The sequence below is a fragment of the Aythya ferina genome, assembly GCF_964211825.1.
Source record: "Aythya ferina genome assembly, chromosome: 2".
Lineage (NCBI taxonomy): Eukaryota > Metazoa > Chordata > Aves > Anseriformes > Anatidae > Aythya > Aythya ferina.
Window position 1 is genome coordinate 84,634,909 of NC_140297.1, and position 15,543 is coordinate 84,650,451.

Below are 15,543 nucleotides of genomic sequence, written 5' to 3' on the forward strand. Positions count from 1 at the left end.
ATTAAATTTAACATATGCTTGTTAATATTTTTATTGTATGCAAAACTCGACATGTCATTATTGTAGGGCAAAATTGGGTATAGACAGACTTTTGGCCTTGGAAAGTTAAAACCAAAACTAGTAGAAATCTTTGAAGGAAAGACTTCTTGTGTGATGCTCTGCATGATTCTAGAAAGATGAATTTGGGCATTATGTCAATTTTAGTGGGCTGATTGCCTCAGATTTTGCTTAATGTCTCTGTATATGAGGAGATGGTTGGTATTCTAGTTCATGAAAACAACTGATCATGACTACTGCCTCGTTTGCCTCATCAGAAGCAGATAGCCTCAAGAGACACATGATGGTTGCTTTTAGTCAATTTTATCTTTCTATAAGTGTCTAAGTTGTTCCTCGCGTTCTGAAGTAATGAACTTACCTGGCTAAGACATACACTGTTACTTGCATGAAATTAATACGTGAATTCAGTTTATGATATCTAGCACCATTCCAGTCATTGACCTTTTTTTTTTAAAAAAAAAAAAAAAAAAAAAAAAAAGTGATCTTGCTCTTATTTTTTTCTTTTTGATATATATCAAGTATCTCTTTCAGGTGTTAGAGGTTATTTATATTTTCCGGTTTTTGTTTTAAAGGCAAGTGCAAGGAAGAATGGTTGCAAAGTGGAGTTTTGTCTTAGGATTTCTGGCATGCTGTTGTATTGGGTTTACTATGGTTTAAATGTTTTAATGCATGTTTTCTTCCAGGGCAGTAGTGTTACCTGTGCATGTGATTGTGTTTTAAAACCATGTAAGGCCAGTGTTTCAGCCTATGGTACTATGTTATTACCAAGAAAAGTATCTGCCTTGGGTATTGATTTTCTGATGCTGAAAGAATGTACATGGAAGTTACATGGGTAGAAGATAGACTGTGCCTGTCTGTTGGAATGTGAAACGCGGAATGGAACAGTGAGAAGTATTTTTCTGGTGATGATGCTGCTAGATTATGCCTAGTCATGTATTTTGCTACTGAACAACCAACAAATAAACAAAACAATCAGTGGGTGCTAGAGAGAATTGTCACCGAATCTACTGTCCAAAAAGGGTTTTAATTGGAAAAAAATTATCTAAGTTATTTCTGATTCCTGTGAACCACAGCAAAAAGGAGCCTGCAGGAAAGGAATTCTGCACTCCCTCATTTAAAACAGCCTGGACAGCTAACCTTAGGTACTACTGACTAACAAGATAATCTAGTGAAACGTTGTGGTACAGGGTATACCAGTTTGACAGGTGTTCTTTGAAGTGAACTTCCTTCTTGATAGGTGATATGTAGTCAGATCCATCTTGAAGCTGGAAGATTTTATATACTAAGCTAAAAAATGAGCCTTATTTTTTCAGGGATGTTAATTCATTCCTCAGAGTATATCGTTACTTCAGCAGTTTGACATGATTCTATGTTCAGCCACATTACTGGGAAGCCATATTACTCCAATACTATCTTTCCATGTTGTAGTAAAGGTTTGGAAAGAGCTAACTGTTTGTTTTCCATAATAGTTTATGTTTTGATAGGCTTCCATTAGTTAGTGTTTCATTGGAGGAATCCTAGGCCACTGTTCCCATGCTGCAGGCAGATGAAATGCATCATGTTAATTCAACATTAGGAGAGTTTATGAAGTCTCTAACTCCCTGCTCAGATGTCTATCCCTTGCTTTTTAGAAGAATGAATGAATGACTTGAGTGCCTGGTATATGATTTTGCTTTGGTTTTGACTGTAGCCAAAAATAGACCTTAAGTTTTAGAAATACAAACACAGGCAATTTTTCAAAATTGTTGCTAGTGAAGAAAAACAGTATTGAGTTCATAATTTTTATGGTTGTATGAATCAAATACAGAATATTTTCTTCTTTGCTGATTCTTAACTTTAAATAGTTACATTACTTCTTAAAATTATCTTGAAACACTTGTGGGCAACTTCATATGTTATTTCTCATGATATATCTGTGTTTTTGAGTGACTGCAATGGAGTAAGCTGTGGAATTTTTGATATTGATGACTGTAATGGGTTACTTCAGCACTTTGAAGTTACTTCAGTTACTTTGAAGAAGGCAGAATATGTAAAAGAAGGCGCAGAGAAGATGTCATAGGTGCTATATTTGCTTTACTGAAATTTCCTATGTGAAACAAATACTTTATTTGGAAAATCGGAAGTTTTGCTGTGCTCCTTACTTTGTTGTATAAGACATCTTTTTAGTGTTTTAACCCTGAACTAGCACACTGAATGACATTCAAGTTTCAGACTTTTAAGAAACAATTGAAAAGAAGTGATGGATAAACAGTATGAACCCAGGTTTTGTCCCATGTTTCTAACTTTTAAAAAGTCAACAGGCACTGCTGAAGGTGAGGTCAGAATAATACCCCATATTTTTAAGAAATCACAAGATGCTAGGCAGTGAACTTCAGCTTACGTCTTTTCAAGCTGTCCCCATAAATAAGAACTTTTGTGGGTTAAGAACATCTATGAAAGCTTTTTGTTTGTTTGTGGATATTTTTTTTTCTGTCAGAATACTGTCTTTTAAGGAGAAAGCATCCAGCACTCTTAAAATCACTAGACAATTTCAGTTTTCCATGCTGGATAAATTGTGGTCAAATATCTGTATGAAGAAAGACTTATTCTTTATTATGATATAGTGGCAAACACATTTGGCAAAATGTTTCACAGGCTATAGAAAACATTATTAGGCCATTTCTTTTTCTGCATTGCCATCTGCTTTTATATCTGTAAATATGAGAACAATTTTTCAACAGAATGAGATGTGATTTTATAATTTCTGATAATATAAATGATAGGTACAACTAGAAGAATTTTTCTTCTGCAAAAAGCATGGTATGTTTCTGGCTGGAAATTTTCATCTGTGCAAGAGACTTTTGACCCCACTTGGTGATAAAAGCTTGTGGGAAGAAAGCTGCCCCTAATGCTGTTTTGAATGTAGAAATAGCTGCTGGAGAACCTTTTGAGTAAATATGTAGTAAGGCTAATGCTTTTCGTCAAAGGCTGTGGTTGACAGTACTTCACTTCCTGGTGTACAGAAACAGTTCTCATGGAAGCTGAGGAAGAGTGTAGTGACAATGACCTAGTAGAGGCTTGTTATGGCAGATTTTTTTGTGTGTGTGTGAACATGCTTGAAGAACATGAGATAAAATAATTTCCTAAGAGCAAGAGAACTCTTGAAGAACTGACAAGAACTGACCCAGTGCAGAAATAGTATCATATATTTTCATTGTTTGTTTGTTTGTTTTTTTTTGTGACTTATATTTAGTTTCTTTCACCATCTTAGTAGTAGCCTGTTCCAGAGAACAGCTCCTTTACCTTTCAGAAAACTTGTGTGAAGAGCAACTCGTGTAACATTTCATCTTTCTTTTGAATTGCTTTCAAATCAATATTTTTTTTCAGATGTTTGTCTTCCCTTCCCCTTCCAAAAAAAGCTTAAGCTCTTACACTGTTGGAATGTTTCTCAGGCCATTAAAATAAATGATTGATTAATATGTTCTTTAAATCAAATATGCTTATTCCAGAGAAAACAGGTGTCTCTGGCTTTGTGATGGTTACTGATGGCTTTTTTGATGAAAACAAGGATGAAAGAGGTTAAACCTCTCCAAGCTTTGCAAGATTTAGATATTTTTTTCTAAAGTAACTTCTGATACTTTTAAATATTTACCAATATTATCGTTAGTAAACTACCTGTTTGTCAAGAAATTCTGACTGAAACTGACCTAAAACCAAACAAAAGGTAATAGTAACTTAGCCTTGTAATGCATGTCAGTATTAAATGAAGATATGTATGACTTATGTGAACTTGTTTATTTGGTATTAATACTTTTTGGAAATGGTTATATATGTTATGTACATTTTACGTATGTAAGTAAAACTACAGATAGAAAATGGCTCTAAAAGTTGAAAGATTTCCTTTTTTTTCTTGGTTCTGCCAGATTATTTATGCCACGTCTTTATATCATACAAGAAGTTTCAGAACAGAAATCATAAATTTAAGAGAGTGGTTGAATTCAGACTATTTTTTTCTAAGGTTTTAAGCACAAAAGAGTGTTAGGAAATCGTTTAGTCTGACCAGCAGGTCACTTCATTTCATACAGTCATCCAAGTACTGAGCTGCAAATCTGATCACAGAATGACTTTTGCAGCTGTTTATCCTATTATACTGAATGCCATATTGTAATGCATAATATTCCCCAAAATAAAATCTCATTATAGGAACCAATAATTAGTGTAATAACCTGAAGTATTCTGTAGCTTTTCTAAATAGCTTCAGTTATGATATATTCATGTCTTTCTTGCCCTCAAACATCAGACTCCATCTTTGTCTGTACAAGTTTTGGCATCTCTGTTTCAGACCCAGACTAATTATATTCAATTTATATATTTCTTTCACTATCTCTCCCAGTAGCACGTCAATGTATTCACATCCTTAGCTATAGAACTCACTTGTTTCCAATGGAGTTTTAAAATATTTCAGAGAGATTCCTCTTCCTTTTTGCTAACTTTTACTTTTCATTAATATATTGACTTTAGATGTTAATACAGTATAAAAGGAACTTAACTGTATGATACGTTTTGAATATCACAAGTATATATACAGTGGACACCATCTTTCTAAGGTGCTGGATGACCAACTTCCTATTGAAATTTGAAGCTGTGCGAGTACAGCTACTGCTTCCTAGATACCTCCTCAAATTGACAGCATGGCTTTTGAGATGTGCAGTTCCCACTACTGGAGTTGAGTGCAGAAGTTTTGAAGAGAGGCATCACAGTGGCTAGTGAAGAAGAAAATCATTTAATATACTTTATGCTCTGCTCTGTAGGATTCTTGAGTTCTTGATTTAATTTAGTTCTGTTTTCATAGAGCTCTGTGGATCAGCCAGATGTGTATTCATGTTGTGCTTCTTAGAAAATGGCAGTGTTACAAAAGTAAAGACGTAAACAAGTAAGTCACAGAATCACAGAATTTCTAGGTTGGAAGAGACCTCAAGATCGAGTCCAACCTCTGACCTAACGCTAACAGTCCCCACTAAACCATATCCTTAAGCTCTAAATCTAAACGTCTTTTAAAGACTTCCAGGGATGGTGACTCCACCACTTACTTCCCTGGGCAGCCTGTTCCAATGCCTAACAACCCTTTCGGTAAGGAAGTTCTTCCTAACATCCAACCTAAAACTCCCCTGGCGCAACTTAAGCCCATTCCCCCTCATCCTGTCACCAGGCACGTGGGAGAATAGACCAACCTCCACCTCGCTACAGCCTCCTTTAAGGTATCTGTAAAGAGCAATAAGGTCGCCCCTGAGCCTCCTCTTCTCCAGGCTGAACAAGCCCAGCTCCCTCAGCCGCTCCTCGTAGGACTTGTTCTCCAGGCCCCTCACCAGCTTCGTCGCCCTTCTCTGCACCCGCTCAAGCACCTCGATGTCCTTCTTGTAGCGAGGGGCCCAAAACTGAACACAGTACTCGAGGTGCGGCCTCACCAGAGCTGAGTACAGGGGGACGATCACCTCCCTAGCCCTGCTGGTCACACTGTTTCTGATACAAGCCAGGATGCCATTGGCCTTCTTGGCCACCTGAGCACACTGCTGGTTTATATTCAGCCGACTATCCACCATCACTCCCAGGTCCTTCTCTGCCTGGCAGCTCTCCAACCGCTCATCTCCCAGCCTGTAGCTCTGCTTGGGGTTATTGCGCCCCAGGTGCAGGACCCGGCACTTGGCCTTGTTGAACTTCATGCAGTTGACCTCAGCCCATCGGTGCAGCCTATCCAGATCCTCCTGCAGAGCCTTCCTACCCTCAAGCAGATCGACACACGTGCATAGCTTGGTGTCATCTGCAAACTTACTGAGGGTGCACTCAATGCCCTCGTCCAGATCATCGATGAAGATATTAAAGAGGACCGGCCCCAGCACTGAGCCCTGGGGAACACCACTAGTGACTGGCCTCCAACTGGACTTGGCTCCATTCACCACGACTCTTTGGGCCCGGCTATCCAGCCAGTTTCTAACCCAACGAAGCGTGCGCCAGTCCGAGCCAAGAGCAGCCAGTTTCTTGAGGAGAATGCTGTGGGAGACGGTGTCAAAAGCCTTGCTGAAGTCAAGGTAGACCACATCCACAGCCTTTCCCTCATCCACCCAGTGCGTCACTTTGTCATAGAAGGAGATCAGGTTTGTCAAGCAGGATCTGCCTTTCATAAACCCATGCTGACTGGGCCTGATCGCCTGCTTCCTTTTCAGAAGCCTGTATTCTGTAAGGCATCCCAAAGACACAGAAGCTGTACACAATGGAGTATAAAGAAACTAAAAATTACTTTACTGGAAAAAAGGATGGGGTGATAATCCAAAATATATATTTTGCAGATTGTTGGAGATGAGCTAGGAGTGGAAAGGCTTCTGTGAAGATTTAGTGTAATGAAGGATATTGAGATAATACAACCTCCCAGCAAGACCATCTTTGAGGAGAAGGAAGAAAACGCCAATTAGGAGAATAAAATTAGTTAAATATTATGCTATTTTAACTCAAAGTAGTGCTGAAAAATTAGTAATTCAAAGCCAAGAATTTCAGAGAAGCTGGGTAAAATACCACTTAGTGACAGCTCAGTCTAATGCTAATTTAAAGCAATATTAAAGGGCATTGTAAAGGCAAAATATTCTTTGTTATCATGCAGCCAGGATTTGAACACGCTTTTTCTGATCCCCAAGCACTTCTGCCTCAACTCATTTTTTGTCATTAGTAGAAGGATTTCAAACTTAGAATAAAGATACCCTAAGAAAGCAATATAATAATGAGCTCTGAATTGGAATTTTAATATATTACATTTGTAACAGTTTAACACTCCTGATCTTCTCTCTGATATCATTCATTGTTTTTTTTTTAATCTAAAATATTTTCACATCTAAGCTCAAGTATTTTAACCATGCTAGTGGCACAGATTCTCAATCTTACCTTGAAGTCATTGTGAAGACCCAGCTGAACTTGAAATGTTCAGGAGTGGCTACTGAACTTGTGCTGAATGAAGCATGTGGATTTATGCAGCCATGAGGGGAATGCTGTTGGGGAGCTAAATGACTTGAAAATAACTCTTCAGAAAGATTAGAAGGCAGCTTTGTGATAAGGAAGGTTGAGTTGTTTCGCCTCCTTTTTATTTATTTTTTTTTTTTTTTTGGAAGGGGGAATGGTGATTGGATCAGTTTACCTCTTTTTCAAGAGCTCAGCTTTTTAGCAAGGCTGCTGTAAAAATATACTTGAAACTGTGAGTTAACTTCTTTTTGCAGTGTTTAGAATGCTTCAGAAAGTCTAAAGTAACATCTCTGTTTAAATGTGCAAAATGTGCAGGGTAGCAGGAGATTTGGGTATTCCCCACCTCTGCCCCACTTCCTTGTCTGAAAGTTGTCAAAGTCATTGTTCTGTATCTTTGATGTTCCTCTGATTTATCTATTTTTGGTATTTTTCTCCTTCTGTACTTATCAAGCAAAATCAATCTACATCAATTTTTATTTGCATGAAAAATAAGGGTTTGTAAGGCTCCTGGCTTTCAAAGACAGCATACCTCTTCTACAGAGAAAAGAAAGTGCTGTTAAAAGACTAAACTGGGAACACTTCAGTTAGTGATTGTTTTAATTTCTTGTGTCTTCTCTGGAAATGAAGGAAAAAGAGTAAAAGCACTCTCTGGGTCCCCTGGTAACCCTTCTCCTTTAACTTACCTTGCTAGTACTTTTCAGGCTGCTTACTTTTACAACTTCAGCTTTGAAAAGATTTTTTGAAGGGGATTGAATTTTCATCATTGTTTTATTTTTTATTTTTTTGTTCCTTTTATGTCATTTTGAAAACTTGAATACTTCCATTGTGCTTTCCCATCTGTTTCTGTGTGTTCTGTCACATGATGGCATTTTTTTTACTCCTTGATGCATTTACTGCTAAATGGAACTCTATCTTTCTGTGGGTATTTTAAATCTTTTTTATTCTAAGAAAAATCAACTTTAACTGGTAGCTGAACACTACGCATATTACACTTCGAGAAAATATGTTACAATTCTGTTTATCCCCAAATGATAAAAACTAGAACCCAGCAAATGCTACGCTAAGTTTAAATGTAAAATAAATCTACACTTGAGAGTTAAGGTGCATTACTACCCAAATATGTTTTAACCTTGTCTTTTACTTATGTAGTTAAGATAATAAAACAGTTTAGAATCACATGATAAACTATTTTTAACAATGTGTAGTATGCACTTATCTTTTTTTCCTTCCTTTGTAGTGAAGATGAAGTGTATCTCTGAAATTTCTGGTGACAGAAACTTATTCTACAGTTGCCTCTGATCAGAACATTTCCTTTTGAAGGGATAAGAGGCCAGCAAAAGACTTTAACCTTTGCTAAGAATCTTCAAAGCTTTTAAAAGTTCTTAATTCTTAAGTTCTCTCCCTCAAGTTTAAATTGCAGTTTTGGTGGAAGGTCACTCGCTTTCTTTCAGAGGGAGGTTTTACTTGTACAGCCTATAGTGTGTAACAGTGGAGCCACACTGGTTTTGCATGGGTTTCCTGCTATTCTTTGTACATATATTTTCCTCTTTTGTGCAAACAGCAAATCCAAATTCTAAGGCCCAGGGCAGAGTTTTTTCAGCTGTTTTTATTTTTAAAGACTTTGCTGGAAGTTTTATTTATTTTTTATTTAGGGGACAGATGAGATGAGATTATGCGTACTTAAATGGGGAAACCTGTCTTCTGGGATATCTTTTTTGTTGGTGTTGAGACCTGTCACAAGTAATACTCTCTGACCACATTCGTTTGGATATTCCACATGCAGAGGGTTTAACATATAATATCAATCTTAATTAATTTGAAGTTACTTGCAGTTGCAGAGGATTTTGATTTAGCACAGTGACACAGCAGTGCACTGCAATTACAATTTAATTAGAAGTTGCACTTATCGGAGTATAGCAATTACAGTACAGATAACAATATAAATATGAATCTTGTTATCTAGAATATGCTCACCACCATGATGCTGAGCACCCACAGACATCAGGAAGGAGTATGTGGGTTTGAAGCAGCTGAAGCTCATAGCTCTTCTCAGAGCGCTTTGCTTGTCATTGTTTGATTTTGGTACCTTGCGTAGAGCTTAGATAAATGCTCCCAGTACTGGTCCGTTCACATTGTTACAGCTGTAAGGTCTCCAGTGCCAAACCAGTGGCCCACCTCTTATCACTTTCTGCCTGCATTACACTACTTTTTTTTTTTTTTTTTTTTTTTTTCCACTTCTGAGGCCACTGCTATCACATCAGGCCTGTCTCTTGTCATTGCAGTGGCATTAAATACCTTGCTGTACACAGAAGAACTGCTTAATACTGCGATCTATATATACTACGATCGTAACAAATTAGCCATTGGCACTTGCTCAATTACAAAAATTACAGCTACAGCTAAACCAAGTAAAACAAAGCAGCAGGCAGGCCAAGCAAAGTTCAGACAGAGAAAGCCTGACAAGGATCAGTCCTGAGCTCTTGTGAGCTTGGTGCCGCACCGAGCCATTTTGTTAACGTGGCTCATATGAAGCTGCCCAGCAAGCTCAGCAGTGGGGCACACATCCCTCTCTCTGAGCTCCAGGGAGAGCTGCTGTGTGAGGCCAGCAGCCACTGGGCAGTGAGGCTCTTGGGGCAGGTGGGGTGGGCTCAGCTCTGCTGGCCTGCCTCTCGTTTTGCTCTTCTGTTGCTGCTTTGTCAGCGACTAACTGTAGGTGGAATCACAGCAGGCAAAGTCACTTGCTGAGGGGTTGGCTGGGCTCTACAGCAAAGCACCTAACTGTGCTAAACACCCAGTTCTGCATTGCCGTGTTTTTGCATTGGTATGTGTTTCTGTATGTCAGGGACAAGGAGTTGTGCAAACAGTTGCAATACTTTGCTGGTGTAGCAGATTTGTCTAAAACAAAGGCACCCTACATTTCCTTCAGCTTTGAGCTGAGTTTAACTTCCTCTTCAATGGTTGTGGTCGATCACTTCATTATTCTCCCCAGGGGCTTAAGACCATGTAGCCTCTACTTATCGCTTCAGAGCACTTCTTTGCTGTGGATGTGGATTTGTGGGGGTATGTGTGGGGGGAATTCTCTGATCAGTCCCAGCCCTTTGTCCCCTTATCTTACCTATAGTGGTACAAAATCTTTCTTTCTTATACGCAGGAATTTACCTTTGTGGGTAATAATATCCTGTGACAGCAACTTCTGTCAGTGAAAAACTGCTACTGGTTATCTACTTGACAGCATACAAAGTAGTATTTCTATTTCCATTAGTATTCTCTCAATTTCTTTAGTCTGGATTGTCACGCAGTGCGTAGCTGCTTGGCTGTTTCAAAATGTGAGCTGTTCTTCTCAGGTTTCATCTGTGTTCGTTCAGTTTCCATAACTAGCTCTCCTAGAGTCCTCATAAGACTTTTTTTTTTTTTTAATGCATTTTTCACAGTTCCACGTATGTATAACTGGTACCTGTCTGCGTTGAGCCTCTCTTCCTCAGCTGTCCAGTACCCTCCAAAATAATTGCCAGGAATGACATTGTGCTGGTTAATGTGGTATTCTGTCACAATAAAACTGCGATTCATGTTGCAGTGTTATCCCTCCGTCACAAGTATCCATCCACCCCAACAGACAACAACACTGCAATTACATGTCTGGCTGTGTAATTAAGATTTAAATCAGGACTTTTGTGCAGGCTTTTTTCACGAGCCTCTTCATCTAGAAAGTCTCTTAGTTTTGGTTCACATTCATAAGCATTTTTCAACACATTTTTTCAGGGGTTAAAAAAAAAAAAAAAAGAATGGAAAAAATTCCTGCCTTTATCCATTCACTTCTATATATTCCATAGTCTTCATAGTTCTGCTGTTTATAGGCATACTTAAGAATGCTGTCTTGAAACTGGTAAATATCCTGCTTTCACCATTCATCTGATTCCAGCACAGCAATATATCTTGGTAAAATCCTATTTATGTTTTTAATGTATATTTACTGAAGTATATTTGTGCTTCAGATGTTACAACTGGTTCCCATGGAAAGTAGCGTTTTCCTTTTTCAAAGTAGTTTGTTGGTTTTTTTTGTTGTTTTTGTTAAATACTATCTCTCTTGTATGTAGTTATACCCATCTTTGTTCACTTCATTGTCAGTGTAGGTCATTATTTGAAGCTTTTGTTGACAGAGCACTTGAGGGTAACTGCATCTGATGCTATAAATGGGCCTGGTTCTTCATAGCAACTCAGCAGATTCACTTGAAAAGTCTCAGGTTCGTAAAATTTGATAAAATGGAAGGTTTACCTCTTTCTTTTGTCAACCAGTAGCATTACAGTTTCTAATGTATTGGAATATTCGAAACTTTGATATTCTAGAATTGAATCAGTCTGAATTATCATTTTGTTTGCAAGGGAAAAAATGGACCCTTCAAACTATTTTTTTTTAAACTTCTGTTTTTATTTCACAAAGCAATGCTTCTGTACAAGAACCTGCTCCAGCACAGTTTATGTTGTTCTCTTTGCTTCAGGTCACAGAAAATAAAAGGATGGTGTTCCTCTTTCTACAAGTTCTCAGTAGTGTGTGCTGTGAAAATACACGTTTCTTTCGATAAGGTTTTTTGTTTGTTTCTGACAAATTGTGGCAGGGACCAACCAAACACCCCGCATTCCTGCTGCAGTTTAAGGCAACCTTCCAATACAGCTCTAGCATACTGTTCTACTGGCTGAAGGTTGTCAGTCGTGAAGAAAAAATAATGTGATAGTTTGTACTTTCTGTATGGCTACAACTTCATGAAGGGATTTAGGTGTAGCTCTGGTGAACAAGCACCTTTCTCTCTGAAGCCTTTGACTGCTACGTATGCTTCTACACATATAAAATAACCAACTTCTGATTCCTGCTTTCAGGAACTCCTGCTGGTTCTGAAACCTTATTTAAATCATGTCTGAATTCTTAAGATTAAATTAATAATGTAGGTTCATCATGCTCTTTTTATGTTCACGAATGCATTGCAAAACCAGGTATAACACTAGTAAGTAATTCTGTTTCTGGAAGAGGGACTGGATGTACCGCAGTGATGCATATTGGGTTTGAAAAACATCATAAAAGGTGTACATAACTGTGATTTTTTCCCACTGCAGTCTGTAAAGATTTGTAAGCATCCCACAGTTTATTTTCAGCACCAACATCCTCTTTGGAGGTTTTTCATGCTGAGGCTGAATGATGGACTGTAGGAAAAGGACAGTTGTCCGTAATAAATTTGATAGCCACAGAGTGAGGTTTGACATGGTGCCTGTTTGCTGATACTGAATTGGCACTGCTACTTGTGCTGTACTTTAACCCGGCAGATTCACTCTCACACACAGAAATATAAATTCACTGATAGCATATGCCACAGCAATGCCAGTGTACATGCAGAAGAGCTAAGCTAATGACTCAAATTAGTACATTTATTTCTTTAGTAGCATGTGAGTATTTGGAGGCTGGTAAGTCCATTAGGAACTTGTCATTCACCTTCAGAAAATGAACTACAGTTTATTCTGTGAGTCTGTAAGTATACATACAAATGAAAAATACTTTTTGGCAGAGTGCGACATAGGTAATGTGCAGCTGTATTCCCTTACATGGCATGAGAAATTATCCAATACTTAATGTTTTGCTAGAATGTTTGAGAGAGAATACGAGAGAAAGAGAATTATTACTATCACTTTTTTTGATACGTTTTGCTGGTTTCTGAAGACCATATCTAGTCATGTTTTCCCGAATGCACTGGGAACAAATGGATTAAGAGGAATCTGTCTGGTTTTCTTCAGTTTCATCTGAACAGAAACCGATGTGTTCCCTTCCCCTTTTCAACCATAATAAGATTCAAGTGGAGCTTACCCTTCTGTTTTTTGTTTTTTGTTGTTTTTTTTTTTTTTTTTCTCACTAAAATTTAGCTCCTTATTTTCTTGCATTGACAACTGTATCTGCTCCCTCTCAGCTCATCTGTGGTCTTGCAAGGAATTATTTTATGATTTCTTTCTGTAAATTTGAATGATACATAATTAATGTCCCTTGAGAATTTTTGGTTGCCTTTTCTTTGACAAGATAGGCTGTTAGCATGTAGTTATAATGCAAGATTTATAGGCATAGGTAATATAGCTTTTGAGACCAACTATTAAAGGAAAAAGACATGCAAGCTTTTCTGCTGGTCTGACTTGTACACCTGGATGCTTGACCTTGTATTTTTTTTTTATTTTTTTATTTTTTTCACCATTAGGTTGTTCTAACAGCATGTATTTCATAATACAAGCCTTCCCTGATACGAAGACATCATATAATAAATGGTGTTAGTATTTTTCTGGCTCAGTATTTAAAATATATATATATTTTAGAAAAAAAAAAAAAGTTTATTGGATACTGCATTGGTAATATACTTAAATAATATTGCAATAACTGTACTGTTTGCAGTGTATGATGACGGCCAATGGCTCCTTCGGTATGTCAGTGCATCTGCATGCAGAGAAGGAAAGTATCTTAAAAGCACATTAATTTGCATCTTCTCTGTTCGGTATTTCAGATACTTTCTTAAACTTCCTATTTTGTCAGACTAAGGTTTCAATGTGTGTCTGTTGCTGCCTTTTTTTTTTTTTTTTTTTTTTTTTTTTTTTTTTTTTTTATGATCACTAAGCTGCTTTACCTCAAAAGAGAGAACTGTGGATAGAGGTTTTACCTCATCAGTAAGCTAGGGATGAATGGGCTGACTTAAGAAAACTGTGAAGCTTCAAGTTAACATTTGAAAGGATTGAATTGATGTTGACAAAGAAGCAGCAGTTACTGAAATAAAAATAATTCTTTTTAATTTGAATATTGTTGATATATTCCTTCTTAGTTGGGTATGTTTATTCTTAGCCTCTCTTTTCTCAGTATGTGCTTGAAAGAGTCATTAAATTATGGAGACAATGTATCCTTGAAGTTGTGCTCTAGCATTGTTTTTCTTTTTTCTGTAAGTTCAATATTTGGTTTAGATATATATAAATACTACGCTATTTTCAAAATACTTCTGCTCATTACTGAAGAGCATAGTATGAAACAAATTAATTCAGTCCCATTCATTTTAATAAGTGAATTAATAAGATCAACACCAGCTGTATTCTCTTTTTTAGTGGTGTATCAATTATTTTATAGTAAGGAAAAACTCATCAGCTTTTGTTCCGTTTTTTTTCTACAAAGCTTCCAGATACTTTTCAGAACTTTGGCATACACATTCCCTATGGGATGAAAGTTTCAATGTGCAGTGCTTTGTGACAGTGATTAACAAGCCTACACCTATTCACCTTGCCTGTTCTCTTTCAGAGAATATAGATTATGATATCTAACCTTACACACATGCTGATCTAGAGGTTGAGTGCAATTGTGCTGTAGTGTGCTTCATATGCTAACTTTAATTTCTAAGTTGTTTCTGAGGAAGGAAGACTGATAAAATCAAGAAGACCAATGGCTATTTGGAGCTGAATTTTGGGGCATAAAGTAAAAGTTCTGTAAAGGAAAGAATTCTGCAACTAGGTGAGTAGTGAAAGGAAACCCAAGGAAATGTATGTCCAGAGATGATCACTGGGAGCAATTTAATGATGGACAACATAAAAAAGACAGAAATTTCTCACGTTTTTAACTGTTTACAGACAAGAGAATACAACATGGAAAAGCCACACTTCGGAGGACTATTTAGAGAAAGTGGGTGTATTCGGCTTCTTAGGACTCTATGCCAAGATTAACAAGAGCTCTTCCAGGTGATATGATTGCAAGGCAGCTGTCATCTGAGAAAAAAAGAACATGACAATTGAGGAAAGTCCTGAGAATTAGGAGGAGGCTAACGCTATACCAGTGTTTACCAATGATAAAGAGAAGGATGGAGGGATCTATAGGCTGTGTCAGGTCAGTGTCAGTCCCCAGAAAGATTATAGCATGCTTCTGCTTGGCACCTGTTTCTGGACATGTGAAGAGCAAGAGGGTAAATGGAAAGAGTCAACACGGATTTCTTAAGTGCAATCAATATCTGGCTAACCTAGGCATTATCTTGCTTTCTAGGGCAATTTGAATGAGGGGGGAATAGGTGATATGCTGTAACTAGGACTTTATTAAGGCTTATGATATCTTTTCCCACATTTTTGTCAACAGTAAGCTGAGGAAGCATGGGCTGGGTATTAAGTGGGCTGAAAATTGGCTGGACTACTGGACTGAAAGGGTGTAGTAATCAATAGCTTGTCTACTTAGCAGACAGTAATAAGTGGGACTCTTAAAGGCTTGATTCTTGTGCTATTTGATTCATTAGTGACTTGGATGACAGAACTGAACAGACCATGCCCTCAGCAAATTTGTGAGTGATGCTAAATTAGGGTGATGCTTGGGAAGTTGAAGTACAGCTTCAATCTTAAAGCATCTTGAGACCCTAAGAAACCTGAGGACTGAGACAACAGGAAGCTTGTGGATTTTAAAATAAACAGATTAAAATTCTGCATCTGAGGTGGAATAACCCCATGCATCAGCCCGGGATG

General features: G+C 37.6%; 1 protein-coding gene across 4 annotated transcripts in view; it reads left to right on the forward strand.

Annotated features, from left to right (window-relative positions):
- The window catches only part of CTNND2 (catenin delta 2), a 642,859-nt gene that overhangs the window by 121,750 nt on the left and 505,566 nt on the right, over positions 1 to 15,543 (forward strand). The window lies entirely within an intron of this gene.